The 18,418-nt window shown below is 32.3% G+C and overlaps 1 protein-coding gene and 1 non-coding gene across 4 annotated transcripts in view; one reads left to right on the top strand and one right to left on the bottom strand.

Moving 5' to 3' along the window:
• The window catches only part of Nova1 (NOVA alternative splicing regulator 1), a 127,017-nt gene that overhangs the window by 47,247 nt on the left and 61,352 nt on the right, over positions 1 to 18,418 (top strand). Inside the window, exon 1 of one of the 3 annotated variants that reach the window (XM_048362541.1) lies at positions 2,042 to 2,347. The exons of the other annotated variants lie outside the window; for them this stretch is intronic. The gene's annotated coding sequence lies outside the window, so the exon portion shown is untranslated. Of the gene's footprint in view, positions 1 to 2,041; positions 2,348 to 18,418 lie in introns of those variants that run through there. 3 annotated transcript variants of the gene reach the window in all.
• Positions 4,492 to 4,597, bottom strand: LOC125363674. The gene has a single exon (XR_007213270.1). It is a non-coding gene; the product is annotated as a U6 spliceosomal RNA (small nuclear RNA).

Raw genomic sequence — 18,418 nt, 5'->3', positions numbered from 1 at the left:
TAAGAATACATTTCCCAGTTTCTTGTGGGTATTTACAAGCTTCCACCATTTTCAGTAGCACCTTAAGCATTTATAATACTATTGTAGAATCGTGAATGTTTTTAATGTTGAGACTAAACTATGTGCTGTAATTCAGAAAGTGTTTCTGAGGATGTCTATGAATTCTTATTGCTCTACTCTAATTTAAAAAACTAACCTGGAAAGTTAGAGAAACTGATTTATAACAGTTAAATTATTAATTGCATTGTCTTTACAAAGTTTTAATTCCCTGTTAGATTCAGCAAATTTATGTTTTAGTTTATATGTTATTGTATGATTGGAAGAGTAATAAAATGAAATCATTTAATAAAAGTAACTGGAGCCAAATGTTTTCTATCAACATCAGACACTATTGCAAGTAAAGTAGATTGTAGAGGAAAGAAAGACCAGTGTGGCTTTTTGGGAATTGCAAACCCCTGAAATATGTCGCAGAATTATACCACCTGTATTTGGCAAGTTTGTATCTGCAGTAGTACAGATATCTGTGATTTCTGATATTAGTAATAGAATATATGTCTGAAAGTAATATCATGAAATTATATGAGTAAAAAATTTTGGTTAGCTTAAGATTGTTCTTTTGAATAAGTACTACTGTTGATAAAATAGACCAGGTGTTATAATAATGTATGCCTTACATATATGAGTGTTTTTAGTTAGTTGTTGGAACATCTCTGTAAGTGGCTGTTCTTAATTTTACAGGAAAAGAAACAGGTGCCCAGAATTACACATTTAATTTTAAAAAGATTACTTCTGCATATTTAATTTAGTGTCTTGTGTACTGTTTGCCAGTATTTCCTTAAACTTAGTCAAGGAATTCACAGAACCTTTTGAGAACCTTGCAAAAACTATGGCTCATATCTTCTAGAAAAATGTATGGACTCATACGTCATATGTTTGTGTTAGTGTCCACTTTTACAAAATTCTGTGTTCCATAAACCTATGCGGTCCCTAGCTTGGCAATCCCAGCTCTTTGTCTTTTTTAATAATAGAAAATGGGAAGCTCTAATGTTCCTTTCTCTACCACTGTCATCACTAAAAGGAAATATTTATTTATAGTATACCTTACTCTATAAAGAAATTAGGAAAGCTTAAAGGAAACTGATAGCCATCATTCTACAGAGTATATGCCAAAGTAAATGCATTCTGCTATTTATTTTGCAAGTGAGACTGAGAAACATTTGATTTATAGAACACATTTTAGTGGTCAAGTTTATTAGACTTTATCACAATGTCATATGTCTGTTCCAGGAACTTGAGTGAGAATACTTTGTAATAATGCTGACAGTTCTTTAGCATAGTAAGAACATAGTAGCTGTGCCTAAAGATAGATAAGAAAGATAGCATCTTTTACATTGGTGATTGATATTTCTCAAAGAACAGTTACCTATTTGATCATATTCCACCAAAGGTAAATCATATGTAAAACATATTATTGGCATATAATTAAGATTTTGGAATCTTTTTTTTTGTATCAGTAGAACAAAGTTACCTTACTCTTATTTCATTATTTATATGGGCTAAGAATAAAAACTGTTAAATTTTAACTGATTTAATTTTGAAAACAAATTGTTTCCTCTTCTATGAAGTCATTTCATTATAGGAAAAGTAATTTAATATAGCAAGCTGTTGAGGACTGCTTCTTTTATAAAATTGGTTTTTTTATAGTATAAAATAATTGAGATTTTCTTTCTGCTTTACTTCAGGTATTTATATGTTGTTGTGTTTCAGTTTTGATATCTCACTTATTTGGGGTGTTTTCACTATTGAATTGTCATCTAAAACCAAAGCATTTAAGTAGCTGAATACAGTGAAGAATCTTATTGTATGTATGCCTGGTTTTAGGTTAATTACTGTTGAAGTGATGAATAATTATAACATGTTTGGGGTAGAATATATTTTAATATATTTTAATATTGGTTTGTAATTGTGAAATAAACAACTGTATTTCTATGTTTCTTGCAATCCTTCTGAACATTCAGGTTTAAAGGGGTGATAATCCATCTGTGTAGGTCTCTTGTAACTGAATGATGTGTTCTGTTTTCCTGTGGCACCGTTTGCATACAGCCACGTTTGATCTTCACTATTTTCATTTCCTATAGTACTTTTCATCCCTGTATATATGTACAGGAGTCACTTCACCCACCACCGAATTGCAGCCACTTCTGAGTTGGAACGCAGCAACTGTTTAACAGCGCACTTTCCCCTAGGTGCTGACAGCTACAGAAGAAATTGCACATGGTCCTGTACAGAAGGTATTTCTCCACTGTGCCATTGGAGAGTGACACTGACTAGGAGTCCTACATAGACTGTAAGTTTCTTGTGTACCTGCCCCAGACTGGTAAACCCAGTATGAGAGAATAGCAGATAGCTGGGAAACGAACATCATGTCAGATGTATTCAGCTCAGATACACTTCGCACTTCTCTCCCTGGCTCTAATTTGTGATCGGTATCAAATTAGGTAACCAATACACAGATAGGCCACTCCTTGGAAATGGTTTTTTTCTAAAAGCAAATCAAACTGAAATGTGTTTATAAGTTCTTCCTTTTAATGCAACTGAAAGGAATCAGATTATTTTTAAGGATATTTTCAAATAGTCAAAGAAGTCTTAGAAGATTTTAGAGCCATGCAGTTAAACAGCAAATCAATTTGTAAAATTTCCAAGAGCATTTTAATTAGCTTTACTTGTAGGGTTGTGTATTAGGCTTAAGGCTTCCTTTTGGTTGAAGATTTTCACCAAAACCAGTTCATGGTGAACTTTGTTTTGTTGATTCTCTAGTTAAGGAATACTGAATGTTAACTTTTTCTTAGGAGAAAAAAGATGAAACAAAGCATGCTAGAGAAATAGTATTTACTTAAACTTTTTGTATTCTCTCATTTATTAAATGAAATTTTCTTTTATAAAAGTTATTTTAGAATATAATTTAGTAATAGTTTGGCACATGTATGCCTTTTCGGCTAGTAAAATATTAGAAACATCCATTTGTATGTACTGTTACACTCTACAATATTGATTATTCTATTTTATTACTTTAGTGTTTGGGAGGATTTTTTGGTCAATAGTATGATTTGGTCTCTATGTATTTTAGAGCCTATAAACATTTCTGTGTAAAAAAAGACTAGAGTCTATTCATTTTCCCAGATTCCTAATCCAAAGACATTGTGGTTTCACTTGGTTTAGGTAACTTTACATCAGATGTCGTAAGTGATAGGTGCACTCATCTGTGTCTGCAGATTTTCAGTGAAAGATAACCCCACAGCTTTCTTATATAATGAAGTGTGTTGAGAAATGCTTTTCTAGACACTTAAAAAAAACTTTTCTGTTTATCTCAGGTAGAATTATTTGTATTGGTCGTTGTCTGTTCTGTAACTAAGATAGTTGGGTGCAGGTGACTTTGTTCTAGTTAGAATATCATTTGTATTAACCACTTGCTGGGTGATATACCACTTAAAGAATAGGTCAATTTTTCGCTGTGTCTGCTTTTGAAATGGAGGTAGATGGTTTTGAAATGTAGCTTTTAGAAAAATAAAATAAAAGAATTGCATTTCTTATTATCTTTTGTCATGGAAGATTCAAATAAATTAGAAAAACTGAACTTTATATACATTCATGTTGATACTTAATCTGCTACCAAAAACCTCACATTTTTCATGAAGTAACATTCCCTTTTTGCTTGCACAGAATGTACAACTTCATTGAATAGTCAGAATAGTAATTAATTGAATTTTAAAATCTAGTGTAGACATATTGTAGTGCATTTATCTAACAAGATAATATTTTATCAATGTATGAAATGTTGGAATTGTTGAGTTTAAAAAAATTTTATTTTAAGAATATAATTGTATTATTTAATTCTTTTCTTCTGTTAAGCATTGAAATGATGGTCACTTGAAGGAACAGACCATATGTATCTTATACTAAGCTTGGGTGAACAGGCTCTATTCTGCCTTTTGTGTATATATTTTAAAATGATGCAGGTATTTAAGTGTTAAAGACTGTGTGTGTGGATAATGGCTTTGATCAGTTGCTAGATTCAGTTTATCTAGAGTGGAATAGAGCCACTCAAGTAAATGAAGATTTTTGAATATGCACAGATCTCTAAAGTCCTAATCCATATATAGTCATAAAAGTACTAATTCTCATATCTTAAAACATTTAATTTGAATTACTACAGAATATGAATTTGGAAGTCGTTTTCCATCACAAAGTAGTGCCTTAGATTCATTTCCTAACCATGTGAATCTAATAATATATCTCTACTATAATGTGATTAGAGGAGAAAATTAGATGAATTTTTTTTTTTAAATTCACTTGTGTATTACATGCATTTAATGGAAACACTCTGCTTTATAAAAGTAAACTGTTAGGGCTACTGATAAATTATATATGAATATAAAGTCATTCTCTATATATGTCCAGTGTATATTATCCAATATCTGTACTTCATTCTTCAAAGATATAGAATGCTCCTGGATTTTCATGTCATCCTTTTACAGGGGCCATGCTAATCTTCTTTGTATTGTCCTAGTTTTAGAGTATGTGCTGCCAGTGTGAACACTGTGCTTGATATTTTATGAAAGTGTCCTTTCTCCTATACTGAAAGGATTGGAATATTGTAATTGATATTCATTTACCTAGTACTTTTGAACTTAGAAACAAACACAAAAATAAAAGTAGATTTAAATGAAACATACTTTTCATATTATTCATGCTAGACTTCTATTTGTAATTGGAAAAGTGAAGTACAAATAATATTTTAAAATACTTAATAAACAACTTCTTAAAGATAATATAAAACAATTATGTGTACTTACTGTTCCATCAGTAGTGTTCTAACAACATCCTACTTTCACATAGAAGATATAAAATATTAGGGCTATCTGAAGAAGTAGTGAAATAGACAAGAAAATTGGGAGGAATAGGTATATCAATGTTATGTGATATTAAAATATTACTCATCTTTAAATAGTTTCAATAAATTGGAGACATTTTATGTCCATCCCAAATAGATTTTATATTCATCTGAAATAGATTTTGAATTTTATCTTATCAGATTTTTTGAACAAATTTTTGTGATTTGATAAATATTTGAACCATCTCCAATGACAATACGTAGATAGATGTTTTGATACACATACTTTTTATCATCAAAAATATAATTTATATTTATAGAATAACGTGGTTTTCATTTATATTTTAGAAATAAATATGAAAATCTACTTTTTTGTCCCAAATAATTTTAGGTAAAGGAAAGCACATAAAATTAAATCCATATAATTACTTAATTTTTTAGAGTCTTGTTTTATAGCATCAAATAATTACATATTATCAAATGACTATATTAGTACAAATAGTTATGTTACTACTATTGAGGTTGATTTTTCAATACATAATGAATTAGTTGAAATTTTTAAATACATAAGCTTGAATAAAGTATTATTTGTGCCACAAACCACCTTTGATACTACATTAACAACCATTTAATGCTTTAAAAATTGCCTTACATATTGAAATTGTTGTGTGTCTTGTGGGTAAATATGTGTTTGTACATGTGTATCATCTTCCTAATGCTTTCTGTAGTGTATTCGTAATACCAACTGCCATTTGTAGCTATTTTATCAAGTGTAAATTGCTTAACAACTTTTTTTTTTATGCTGTTAATTGGGAATCATTACACCTACCTCACAGGGTTGTTGTGAGGGAAAACAATTTAAAAATTTGAAAGAAAGCTTAGCATATGCTAAATGTGTAAACCATGAAAATTGAGTGTTACTCGGAGTTTTTCAGTGGCATCCACTGAAGGATAAACTCTACAGAATAAACTCGGAAATGACTTGTGGCATGTCCTTCTTCTGATCCTCCTTATATAAGTCTTAAGCCTTTGTCTCTCCTTCCAAACAATGTGTTTACTGATACTGACGTCTTCTCATTTTTTGTTTTTACTATATATCATGTTGTTTTTGTTCCTCTGCCTGCCATTAACATTCTTTTGAATCATTCATATTTTCCTTTGTCCCTAGGCAACTATCCTGTATAACTCATCCTCATTATCTGACTCAGTTTATATTTCTGCTTCCCTCACAGGTTTCCTGCCCCCTTCTTCCTCCTTTAGGTATGTAGATAGATGACTCTTCTATAGGATCCCGTTCTCATTCCTCCTATTCATCTAGTAATTTTTACATGAAGTATACTGCAAGCTTGTCTGTTTTATTTATACTGCCCCTAACACTGAAAGTTAAATTTCTGCAGTTCAAGATGCTTGTGAACTTCTAAATCAGTGTAAGTTCCCTCTGAACAAATGCAAAGCACGAATAATTACAACTATGATTGTTATTACTCTGAATTTTTATAAGATTCCTGATTACATAATATTCTAATCAAAGCTACAGCTTTCTTTTCAGTTTGTCTTTTTGTTCATTTCCCATGGAAAGAAATGAACTGCCTAAGGTTATATGTAAAAAGTTAGCTCACTTTTTTCCAGTCAGTTCCATTTTGATTATTAATTTTTTCCTCTTTTGATAATAGCTGTTCAGGTGATTTTCTCTCATGTCTCTGTTCCTGCTTTTACTCTGCTGCTCATTCTTGTTCGTTTCCATCTTGTTCTTTCTTTGCTAATTTATTCATTTTGTAATAATAAGTTTAATTCAAAGTAAATTTTTTTTCTAACATCAGTGTTGCTCAAACAGATTTAATAGACCGCATACCGAATTGGTCATCTACAGTTTGAGGACTAGATGCAGGAAGAAAGTAATTTGTAATAAAATTATATTGGAAATGTAGATTCCTGTCTTGTCCTTCTGAAGTAATAGTAATCTCAGTGTCTAGAAATAACACTGATGTAATTACAGGATGTGGCGTATACTTTAGGACTCTTTTGGCTTGTCCTCTTTACTGTGACTTTTTACAATGGTGTTTATAGATTTGTTAGGCAAATACTCTCCCGCCTGAACAAGGCCAAGAGCCCTTTTTCCTTGTTTTTTTTCAGATAGGGTTACACTAACATTATACAAACAAACAAACTATATATATATATATATATATATATATCCGTATGACTCCTACACTTATTTTTTTTAATTAGGAAGGGGCTTTAGTTAGTTAGTTTTACAAGGGAGTTTTAATGTTGAAGCTGTTTTTTGAGGAAGGTTTCACTGTGTTGCCCCAACTAGGCTGTTACACGCTCAGATGGTCTTCCTGCTTCAAGCAAGTACCACTAGTATGCAAGTCAAAAAACATATTACTATTTTCCTCCAATTCTAGAAGTTCTCGCTGTTTCTAAGATAGTAGAGGGGATGATGATATCTTTTCCTCTTGCTTTTGGAATTAAGTTTTCCTCCCCTTATTAAATGCCGTTCTTTGGGTATCCTGTATGGGCAAAGGACCACCATTCCTCTGTGCTGAAGCCCTAGGGCAGCTTGCTAGTCTATGACTATCCCTCCCTTTCTATTATTCTTTGCTTGGACTTAACACTAGTTCATCATTTTGGAATTTCCTTCTTACCTCTCTTCTCCCTAGTCTTCAATGCCTAAGTAAACTCTTCTTGGTCATGATAGTTAGAAAAAACTTCTTCTATTATATTCTCATTAATTCTTTAAATGTAGCTGCATTATCGATAGATAAGTCTTCCTGAGCAGGCCATGAATGATTTGTTTTTTTGCATTTTATTTTAAGAGATACTCAAGGTCACTATTTGAAATGCAGCATAAATTTCATTCACAATAAAACAGAATGGTACTCTACTTTGAGTCAACCTAGATGCAAAATTATGTATCTTGGCACATTAAATCATAGTAAATGAGCATTTTCTTCTCTATCAAGATATTTGTAATAATATTCTCAAATATAGAGAGGATGCTAGACAAAATTTTAAAATAGTATTTCTTCTTCCTTGCCAAAAATCCATGAATGATTTTGAGACAACCACTGATGATTTTTTACTGTTGAAGTATTCAATGACTAGTCTCTGTTAGGACTTTGTGCATTATTTACTAAAATAATAGAAATCTGAACTTAGTGCTTATAAAATTGTTGTTGAGGAATATACTTGATCTTCATATTTAGTTCCTACTACATTCCAAAAACAGATTTGGAGACCGTAATTAGTTTTATGCATATTACCTTGTGTTCTAACCCAATAGTATTTCATCTCTTTTGAGTCAAGCCGGTGTCATCGATTTTTCTCTCTCTTTTTTTTGTATTTTTTCTTTCTATTAAAAAAATTCATGTTTATTCAGTTACATAAGTATGGATAAGAAAATATTATAAATAACTTTGGGACGCAAATAAAATTAAGGAATTTTTCTACAACAAAGTATTTTCTTCATTTTTTTTTTTTTTTTTTTTTGGCCAGTCCTGGGCCTTGGACTCAGGGCCTGAGCACTGTCCCTGGCTTCTTCCCGCTCAAGGTTAGCACTCTGCCACTTGAGCCACAGCGCCGCTTCTGGCCGTTTTCTGTATATGTGGTGCTGGGGAATCGAACCTAGGGCCTCGTGTATCCGAGGCAGGCACTCTTGCCACTAGGCTATATCCCCAGCCCCTATTTTCTTCATTTTTAATCCTTTATTTTCAGATTTTTATCATGAGATATCTAAACTGCTGAGAAAGCAGGTCATTTTGTCACCTAGTGCATTAGTTATGAGATAGTAATATTCTTAGAATAGATAATTAAACTATAGTTGGCAACAAACTACTGTTGTAGTCAGACTTTATTGTTATTTTGATTAATTACTAACATATATTGCCTCAATATGTAATGCAGCTCTAAATTTTGACCATTTTTTCAACAGATTACAAGAAGCAAAGTTCTTGAGGACTTATGGTCACCCATATCTATCTATCTATCTATCTATCTATCTATCTATCTATCTATCTATCTATATATATATATATACATAATCAAAATGGCATAATGAGTAGAGATAATTTTTTAATTCCCTGTAGGTTTAGGTGTTTGGTGGCTCATGGTGTAATCCTAGCTACCCTGGAAGCTGAGATCTGAAGATCCCATTTGAAGCCAGCCTAGGCAGATCAGTCCTTAAGACTCTTATCTCCAATAAAGTACCAAAAGACCAGACGTGGAACTGTGGCTCACCTGGTGGAGAGCTAATCCTGAACGGGCCCTAAATTCAAGCCCCGTTACACACACACACACACACACACACACACACACCTCCCTGTATATTTTTAAACCTGTGCTATTTCTAAAGGAATATAGATAATTTACTTAGCAGGGAACAATATTTTCTCTTCAGTTAAATATTTAAAGTTTGAAACAAGACAAATCAACTTGTATTAAAATACTGTAGCAGTTTCTTTTTAATTTCAGCATTTCTATGTTGCTGGAAATAATTTTTGTTTTCAAACTTCCTGTGTAGTCCTGACTTCCCTCAAAATTGTTTTCCTGCCACAAACTCTTGAATGCTGCGATTACAGGCAGCACTATGCTTGGCCTGATATTACAGCTTTTTAACCTTCATTAATATGATGCCGATGTTTTGATATGATAATTGTGTCCATTAGCACTTACAGGGATCTTGGGAAATGAATGACAATTCCAGTCTCATTATGGATTTGACTTATTTTAGTAATCGGACACAATGATCTGCTCAGAAGAATAACTGCTGCTGCCTTTTAGTGCCTCTTGTGCTAGAAGTGGATAGGTAGCTTATTTTTCCTCTTTGCCTCATCATATTATACTTTTTAAAGATAAGCCAAGTTTCTGACAATTATTTTTATGAAAATACTATCATTCAGATGAGATTTTAATTTGACTCTGCTTATTGTTTTTAGCGTTCAGTAAAATTTGTTATACATCTGTTAGTGTATTAAAATGAGACTAAATTGTAAATGCATATTCTGAAAATATCCTTATTCTATATTTTCAAGTTTTGATTACAAACCCTATTTTTTCTGTTTCTGTTTTTAATGTGTGTGTATTTTTACATTTGCCTTGCCATCATTTTACAAACATTTATACATGTTTATAGATAAGAGCCCATAATTTCATAATTATTTTTGCATTCTCATATCACTTTGGAAAAATAACGTTTTAAATCTATTTTATTATACTTTTAACTTTTTAATTTTTTGTCTTTTCTAAAAGTAGAAATTACACACGTTTTGTCTACTTTCTACAGTTGTCTTTCTTAATGTTAGTGTATGTTCCTTTCATATTGTTTACTGTTTGTAGTTTACATGAAGTTTACTAATCTTATGTAATTTATGTTCTAGCATTCATTCATTTATTATATATCAAAGAATTTTTAAATAAACTAAATGCTTATTGAGAAGTGTCATAAACCATGCCTTGTCCTGCATGTTGGGACTATGGAAACCTTGCCTTTGTACACCTCATATTATTGTGGAGGAAGAAGGAGACATAGATGTACAACCCATTTTACATAAGCACAAATACTATATAAAAATGGGACATGGAATATAATGATTTAGGAAGTAGTATATTTTAGCTAGGATAGCAAGAGGAAATATCTTCAAAGAAGGAACAAATGAGTTGATTAAACATGGGAGAGGAAAGGAGGACATTTGCATTCAGCTGTAAAAAAAGGAAGATGATCAAGTTTTCCAGGGATAAGGAATAGTAAAGCAAGAATCTTTGGCTCTGAATGAGTTTTAGCATGTTCAAAGAAAATAAATAATGTGTGAGTTGAATATGGCAGGTGAGGATTTTAAAGTAGAACAGAAGCCAGAGAAAATGGGGCATGGTGAGGAGTTAGAATTTTATTATTTGGAAGTAAATAAGTATAAACTTGAGTGCTAATAATTTACTGATTCATACTAAGGAAATCTCCCTTCCTCCCCTGTGGAAAACTAATAAGGAAAAGGTGTGAAGGCCATATGTCATGGTGTAGCAATAACGACAGGTAGAATTTTGGGAGGACCATCATCAGAATTTGTGAATGCACTATAAATGAGTTTATAAGCAGCACCAGACATCTCATTGAACTTTGATTGAAAATATAATTTCATTGACTTCCAAGTCTCCATAGTAAAAATATTCTGCAGGTTTTTGAAAATTATAACTTCTTGATGTACATTTTCCACATTTTTGCTACCATAAGTTTTATTGATATTTTGTCTTCATCATATTTTTACAATAGAAATGACTGAATCAGTTGGTAATTTGAAAAATTGAAACATAACTTGCTATTTTAATTTTCTTATATTTTGACTCTAGATTGAAATTCTACGTACCTATTAAATAATTGTATTTTATTTCAATTCCATGTTTCCAATCTGTCTTCTTTTGCTTTATTTGTACAGTTATTATTACCATTATTTGCTTCATGTTGTCTGTGTAGCTCAGTCTAGCTTCATATTCTTTATTCATCCTGAGCCTCTCAAATGATGGAATTGCAAGCATGAACTATTATATTTGGCTTTGTTTCTCTTTTTAATTATTTAGGGATATTGGTGTTTTTCTTAATGATTTGAAAAAATAATTTTAACCTCCTAAGATGATTTAAAAATTCCATCATGACTTGGCCTTGAAGCTTTCTGGTTTTTATGTAAATTTTCTCTCATATATTCTGCAGGTACTCCAACCACTTCTGAAAAAAAAGAACTTTTGTTGGGACCCATTACCTTCCCACTTGTTTTTTTTTGTTGTTGTTATTTGTTTGTTTTTATTTTGCTTGCTTCCTCCAGATATTCACTGATGAATGGGAGAAAGACCCATGTTTCACATTCCAGTTCAGTGTTACCCCCTTGGAAGAACGATTCCCAGTGTTCTAACTAAACATAATACTCTCTCACTCACATCTTATGGTAATATTCTTCTGCTCCAATGCGAGTCTCTTCTGGTCACAGCAGTAATCCTTGCCTGAAGTTATGTATCTTTTACTTATTACCCATCATTACCAATGGATGTAAGTACCATGAAACAACATTCTACTCCACTTTCTTCTCTGCTGTGCTGAGACTTGACTAGAATATTGTTGGGGATACAGCAGGTTATTGATGAACATTGAGAGTTGAGTAATGTAAATATATTAACCACTTGTTTCTCATACTTTACCCTTTTTGCCAGTTGTCTTCCATCTTTATCCACGGCATTATTTTATATCTGTAGAATTTTACATTTTAATGAGTAGAACAGTGAAGCCATTTTATATGATATTTATCATTAATTCTAACAGAAAAAGTTATATGAAATTATCATCTAATATAATGTATTTGAAATGTTTCTAAAAATAAAAATACAGGTTATTATGAGCTAGGAAAACATCATGAAGTTAAAAATAGTTCTCAAGTAATTTTTATATTTCCTTCAAATTTTATTACAGGATTATTAAAGCAAATATTAAATAATCAAAAATACAATACTATATATAGATTGTTTCATCTTTTTAATTAATACTCTGTATTCCTGTTCTTCATAATATTTTTAAATTTCTGAAGACTAGCTAGCTCAACTGAGTCTAAGACCATCTGAAGTACTTCAAGACTTTCGAATATTCATTGTTCAGCTGTACTTCAGAAAATTTAAATCAGCTTATACTTGTATTGGTAATTCATGTTCATCAAATATTCTAAGTCTTCATTCTTTGTGCATTATATCCTTGGACCATTCCTTCCCATGTGCATTCTCTTATCCTGCTTAATTTTTCTATTTAAAATTTAAATTTATATTCTTTTCTTTTCACATAAGTGCTTGCAAACTCCTTGTATACTGTTCTTACTGTTCACTAAGTCAACAATTTCCTTTTTTGTTTCATCATTAAATTCCTTTTATTAAATTTACTACTCAGTTTAAATTTACTAAGCAAATTAATTGTTAACAAAATCATTGTATTCGTAAAATGTACTAAATCTTTAAAAATTCATTCATCTATTTTGTAGTACCATCTATCAGATTTAAGTGAATTCTTAAGGTTTGGAATTAGAGATTCTTGCTTTATTTTTTAGAAAAAATAAAGATTAGTAATCTAGTTATGCCAGCTTTATCATTTAAAAACTTAACATATGTGATATACCCATAGTGAAGTTTATGTATGCTATGGTCTTTTGACCAATGCTAAAAATTTATGAATGTCAGAGTCTTTTTATCCCAGAGTTATTGGTTCTGGTATGTTACTTTATTAATTCTTTTATTTATTGTTTTTATATCCTTTATTGTGAAGTATTTACTGTAGTAATCCCTTGATTCTGCTATTTTTTGTTTTGAAAATTACTCTGATATTATTATTATTATTATTTGTTACTTGTCAGTCATGGGGCTTGAACTCCAGGCCTGGGCACTGTCCCTGAGCTCTTCAGCACAACTCTAGCACTATACCACTTGAGCCACAGCACCACTTCTGGTTTTCTGGTGGTGAATTGCAGATAAGAGTCTCAGGGACTTTCCTGCCTGGGCTGTTATGTTTTTTAAAAACCAATTTGCACTTGGTCTTTGCTAGATCAAATATTCCCATTTTTATTTTTGTGAAATTCCTAATCATGAAGATGATTAAAAGAAATAAAATTTGTGTGTGCGAGTTATGATACCTAGGTTCTCATATAGAAGCAGATTTCTTTCAGACAGATGTACAAATATTTTCTTTATGGAAATGACTGTTTCATACAACATGATTCCTATTTGCTCTTTAAAATATTTTTATTTACATACGTAACAGATTATTGTCTTTCCAAAGTGTCTTAATTTCTGAAGGTCACTATAAAAAGAACCATAAGTTTTGTGTCTTAGAGCAGCACAATGTATTCTTCCTAACAGTTCTAGAGGCCAGAAGCCCAAATGCTTTCCACTTTCCTACTGTCAGGAACTAGTTCTTGGATGCACTAGAGGACACGTGTCTCCCGCCTTTCTGTCCTCTGTGGCCTGTGTGCTTTTCTTGGCCGTTGTCCCTTTTCTGAGTCATTTCCCACGCTTGCTTCTCTCCTGACTTGCCTGTTGGCCTCTCTCTTACATCAGACCCTTGTGATTGCATTTACCCACATAACCCACCCACATGACCACCCATTTTAAGGTTTGTAATAACTTAATCACAAAGGCAAGTCTGGATTGCACTTTTAACATTACAGTTAGCATGTCGGTATCATTTGAGAAACTTTTGTTCAGCCTTTAACAACAATGGGAAAATTGATTTTTTTCCAGACTTTCATTGAATTTTATATTATGTAGATTGCTTTTATTTCATTTTCTACCCAGTTAGAAATTTTCTCTGTTTTGAGGTAGCAACTTTATACTTGACTTAATTTCCTATCTTATTTCTTCTGCCCCAAATGTTTTCCTTTTATAAAATCATTTTTGCTATTGTTTTAAAATAGTAGTTCATTCATAGTACTATTAACATTCCCTCCTTTGACATAATTTTGTTATATTAATGAATTACGAGTATAGGCCCACACTTGTGTATTGGATTGTCCTAATATAATTAATTTGTTGCTAAATTTGTCACGGTTTTGTTATTTTTGAATATATTTATGAATTTATGCCCATTTGTATTGCTTTGTTTTTGTATTTGTATTGGTTTGTATTTGACTTACTTTTCCCTTACTGAAACCAGAGTTCTTCTAGTGCTTAATACAAAGAAGTTAAAAAGTAAAGGGATTTTGTAGCATGAAAAGTATTTCATGTTTAAAGCTTAAAAGATCACATATAACAATGTGACCTTTGAGAATGAATATAGTAATTTGAAAGGTTTTTAATATCCTAGTTACTCAAATTTTGTTTAGGTCAATTTTGATAGTTTACATTGTTTTCTGAGAGTTGTCCATCTATCAAGATTTTAAGAGAACATCTGTTACATGACTGTGGTAAGCATTATGCTAGATATTGTACATGCAATATACAAAATACAAGATTCTTAAACTTAGAAACATGTACTGGCAAGAGGGAAGTTAATATTCCTGGGTATAAATACAAAAGGTTGGAAATAAGAAAGTAACAAACTCAAAAATTCAGAGCAGGATTTGATTATGAAGACAGGTATTAAGGACCAGATAAAAATTGTGGTACAAATGAAGAATTAAGACAAATTCTAGGAAGATTGAGGCTATGCACAGGAAGAAATAACAAATAGGAATTAATTTTTGGATGTTTACTTTATAAAATTCCAAAAGAAATCTCTGTTGGATACTTAGTTGTGTGGGAAGTTTATCAGCAGAGATTTACATTTTGAAAGACAAGTGAGGGCAACAGAAAGGACTCTACTTACAGGCCATGGGGGTGGTTAATAGTGAAAACAGGGCATCAGGGACATAGAAAAAAAAGCCTGAATCCTTTGAACAAATGATAAAGGGAGAAAGATGGAAGGAAAGTTTGTGTGTGTGTACGTGTGCGTACGTGTGCATGCATACATATACACAGCTAGCTCAATGTCTGCTTACCTAATAACCTCAGCACTTTAAAGACAGATAGGAGCACAAGTTCTAGGCCAACCTGAGCTACTTGTTGATACCCTATCTAGAAAAATGAAAAGAAAAAAAATGAAGAACTATAGTCACTGAAGACTTGACTGGCTGGATGTTACATGTAAAGGAGATGTCAAGAGATTTTCTACCTTTTGACAAGTATATTGTATGTTGAAGAGAGTATATTCTATATTTCATACACTCTGATTTCATTTGTACTCCAGATAGACTATCATTAACATGAAGATTTATCATTGAAAAATTACTTCTAGGATCACAGAAATTCTAGAAGAGAAATAGACATTCTAGTAAGATTTGTAAGATGAGTTATCAAAATGAAGTATCCTCTGGTGAGAAGATATTAAATCTTCTGTGACGTCTCCTATGTACAAGTTGATTTCAAAGTATCCCCAATCTACCCTACATTAGTAACATAAACCCATAAATTTACCACCACAGTTCTGGTATGGTGTACTTCCACCATGCCAAAATTTCCATTTGCCCTCCAGTCTTACCATCTACTTCCCCTTTCTCCTTCACTAATACTGCGACAGAAGGCACTTATTTATATAGTTTACTATAGAAGTGATTCAACTTTATATCATAATGAAACCATATATTATATAGTCTTTTTTGTTGTTTACGTAGCATTTTTTTGTATTTAGTTTTGGCTTTGCATTTATAATTTAATGCTTTTATTGTTGATAAATATTTATTGTCTGTGTTTTTGTAGCTTGTTTCTTTCACCTGTTAAAGAACATGTAAGTTGCTTTTTATTGATTATTAGAACTAAAATTGCTTTGAACAGTTAGGTACTCATTTTAAGGTATGTTATTATTTCTTTGGGGTAAATATCTGGGCCCTATAGAGTACCCTATTCTTACGAAAAACTATGATTGTTTCCAAAGAGATAGTGTTAAAAGAACACTATAATAAAAGATAATACTACTCGCAATTAGTATTTCAGTCAGTACAGTCTCACCAGTAGTTGATGATATCTGCCTTTTAAACTTTTAGTCATAGTCAGGCGTGACTTGATCATGCCTGTACTGTACTCTTAGCTAGGAAACCAAGACCAGAGGATAATAGTTTAAAACCAATCTGGGCGGGAAAAAGGTAAGAGACTCTTATCTCCATTTGTATTTTATGACAGCAGTGATACTCTAAGAAAATATATCATATTTATTTTTTAATCATAATAATATCAGATAAACCTTCTCATCTTGCTATCTTCCATATTCATTCTTATTGCTGTAAATTACTTAATAGAATTAATATACCATAATTCATTTTTATTTTTCAAGCAAGAAGCACACAAGCAAGGACAAGCCTGACTGGTAAAAAAAAAAAAAAAGAAAAATTGTTTACATTAAAATTCTGACGGTTTGTTACTTGTATGTATAGGAAAAGGAGGAAAGGAGTTAAAAGATGTACTCCACACTATAGTATCAAAGCTGTTGTCTTAAACTACAGGAGTTCTCATTGCTGAAGTGCCAAGTCTAAATCACGACTAACTGTCCTTATATTCTGCAGTTGTACAGTTGAAGGTGAGGTAAAGTGAAGTATTTTCCATTAGAATCCAGGGGTCCATAATGAGACACTGTCTTATGATAGCCTCCCATTGTCTTCTGTTCCAGGAGGATCACAAAGCATCTGCTATGATGCCTTTAAAGACATTGCTTACATAGCCTTCAGAGACACTGGGACATTTTAGTGCAGCTAGTTTCCTGTAGTCACAAACTTGAGACCGTCTAGCTATCCATTCTTGGGAATTTTTTTGGATTTTTTTGGTTTGTCTTGGTTTGTTTTGGTGGTAGCCATATTGTGGGTTATGTTGACAGGTGGGTAAGAGCTAACAGAGATTAACTTTTTTTCATACCTGCCCTGCTGATAACTCCTTCTGTGGTCAAACATGTCCACCTATGCAGCATGATCAAATCCTATATGAACTTTTTCGAAATTTCCCTTTTACCCACATCATGTGGTCTAGAACCTGATTCTGGAGGCTAAACTCAGGTTTCTTTCTTCCGTGCACTGAACCATTCAAAAATGTACTTGACTTTTAAGCCATATGATGTCATATTTATGGTGACTGTGAATAACTGCCAAAATATACTAAGCATAACGAAACAGCAAAGGAATTCCCAAGTTAGAATCCCCTCCACCCCACACTCTCCAACTCTAATCTACCAAAATATTCCAAAAATCTTTTCTAGGGGTAAATACTAAAGGTCTGAGGAAAAAGTCAATTCTATAGTTTAGATCTTCTGAAGTAAGTTTTACTTCTTTCCTTCTTCCCAGACTTTCAAAGCTAAACACTATTCAGAGGGAAACTCTGTTTTGAGAGAACTGGGACATTTAGAACCGAAGTTATATTTCCTAAATTTATATTCCCCTGCAGGTTGGGCCTCAGCTCTCTGTTGAGCTTTGTTTTGCTCCTCTTCTGAGAGCCTGTTCCACATTTTATTAGCTCCTCATGTCCGAGCATGATATGGGGCACAAAATGTCCAGTTACTTAAGGTCTCCGGTACTTACACACTGCTAGGTCATTTTGCCACAGTGGCAGCTGCGGTGTCTGATGGAAGATATATGGGGAATCCATGTATGTAAAATAGTTTACCTAAGGGTCTTTGAGTAGTGTGACCTAAATCTAGATAGAGATGGAGAGACCAGCAGACTGTCAAGGCAGTCAATGCCAGTGATACCTCCCAGAGTACGGTATCTATTTGATAGTACTAAACAGATCTGATACTTTGCTATAGGCTCCAGAGTTTCCTGTGATTCGCACTCTGCACAGATTTTTCCAAAGCATCTTTGAAATTATGTGTTGTCATTTTTTTGTTTTGATTATAGCTCTACCCTAATACTTAAAAATTACTGTGCTATGAACCAGAGTTGACTAGTACTTAGCTCAGAGTCCATGGCTGATCTATTTGTTGGTCTTATTGATGCCCATTTTTAATGGGCCTTTTCCTATGGATATCTGAATGGGTCATGAGCAGGAAATAAT

The sequence above is a fragment of the Perognathus longimembris genome, chromosome 14 (assembly GCF_023159225.1).
Source record: "Perognathus longimembris pacificus isolate PPM17 chromosome 14, ASM2315922v1, whole genome shotgun sequence".
NCBI lineage: Eukaryota > Metazoa > Chordata > Mammalia > Rodentia > Heteromyidae > Perognathus > Perognathus longimembris.
The sequence above is the reverse complement of the archived record's forward strand: the minus strand, read 5'-3'. Positions and strand labels throughout refer to the sequence as shown.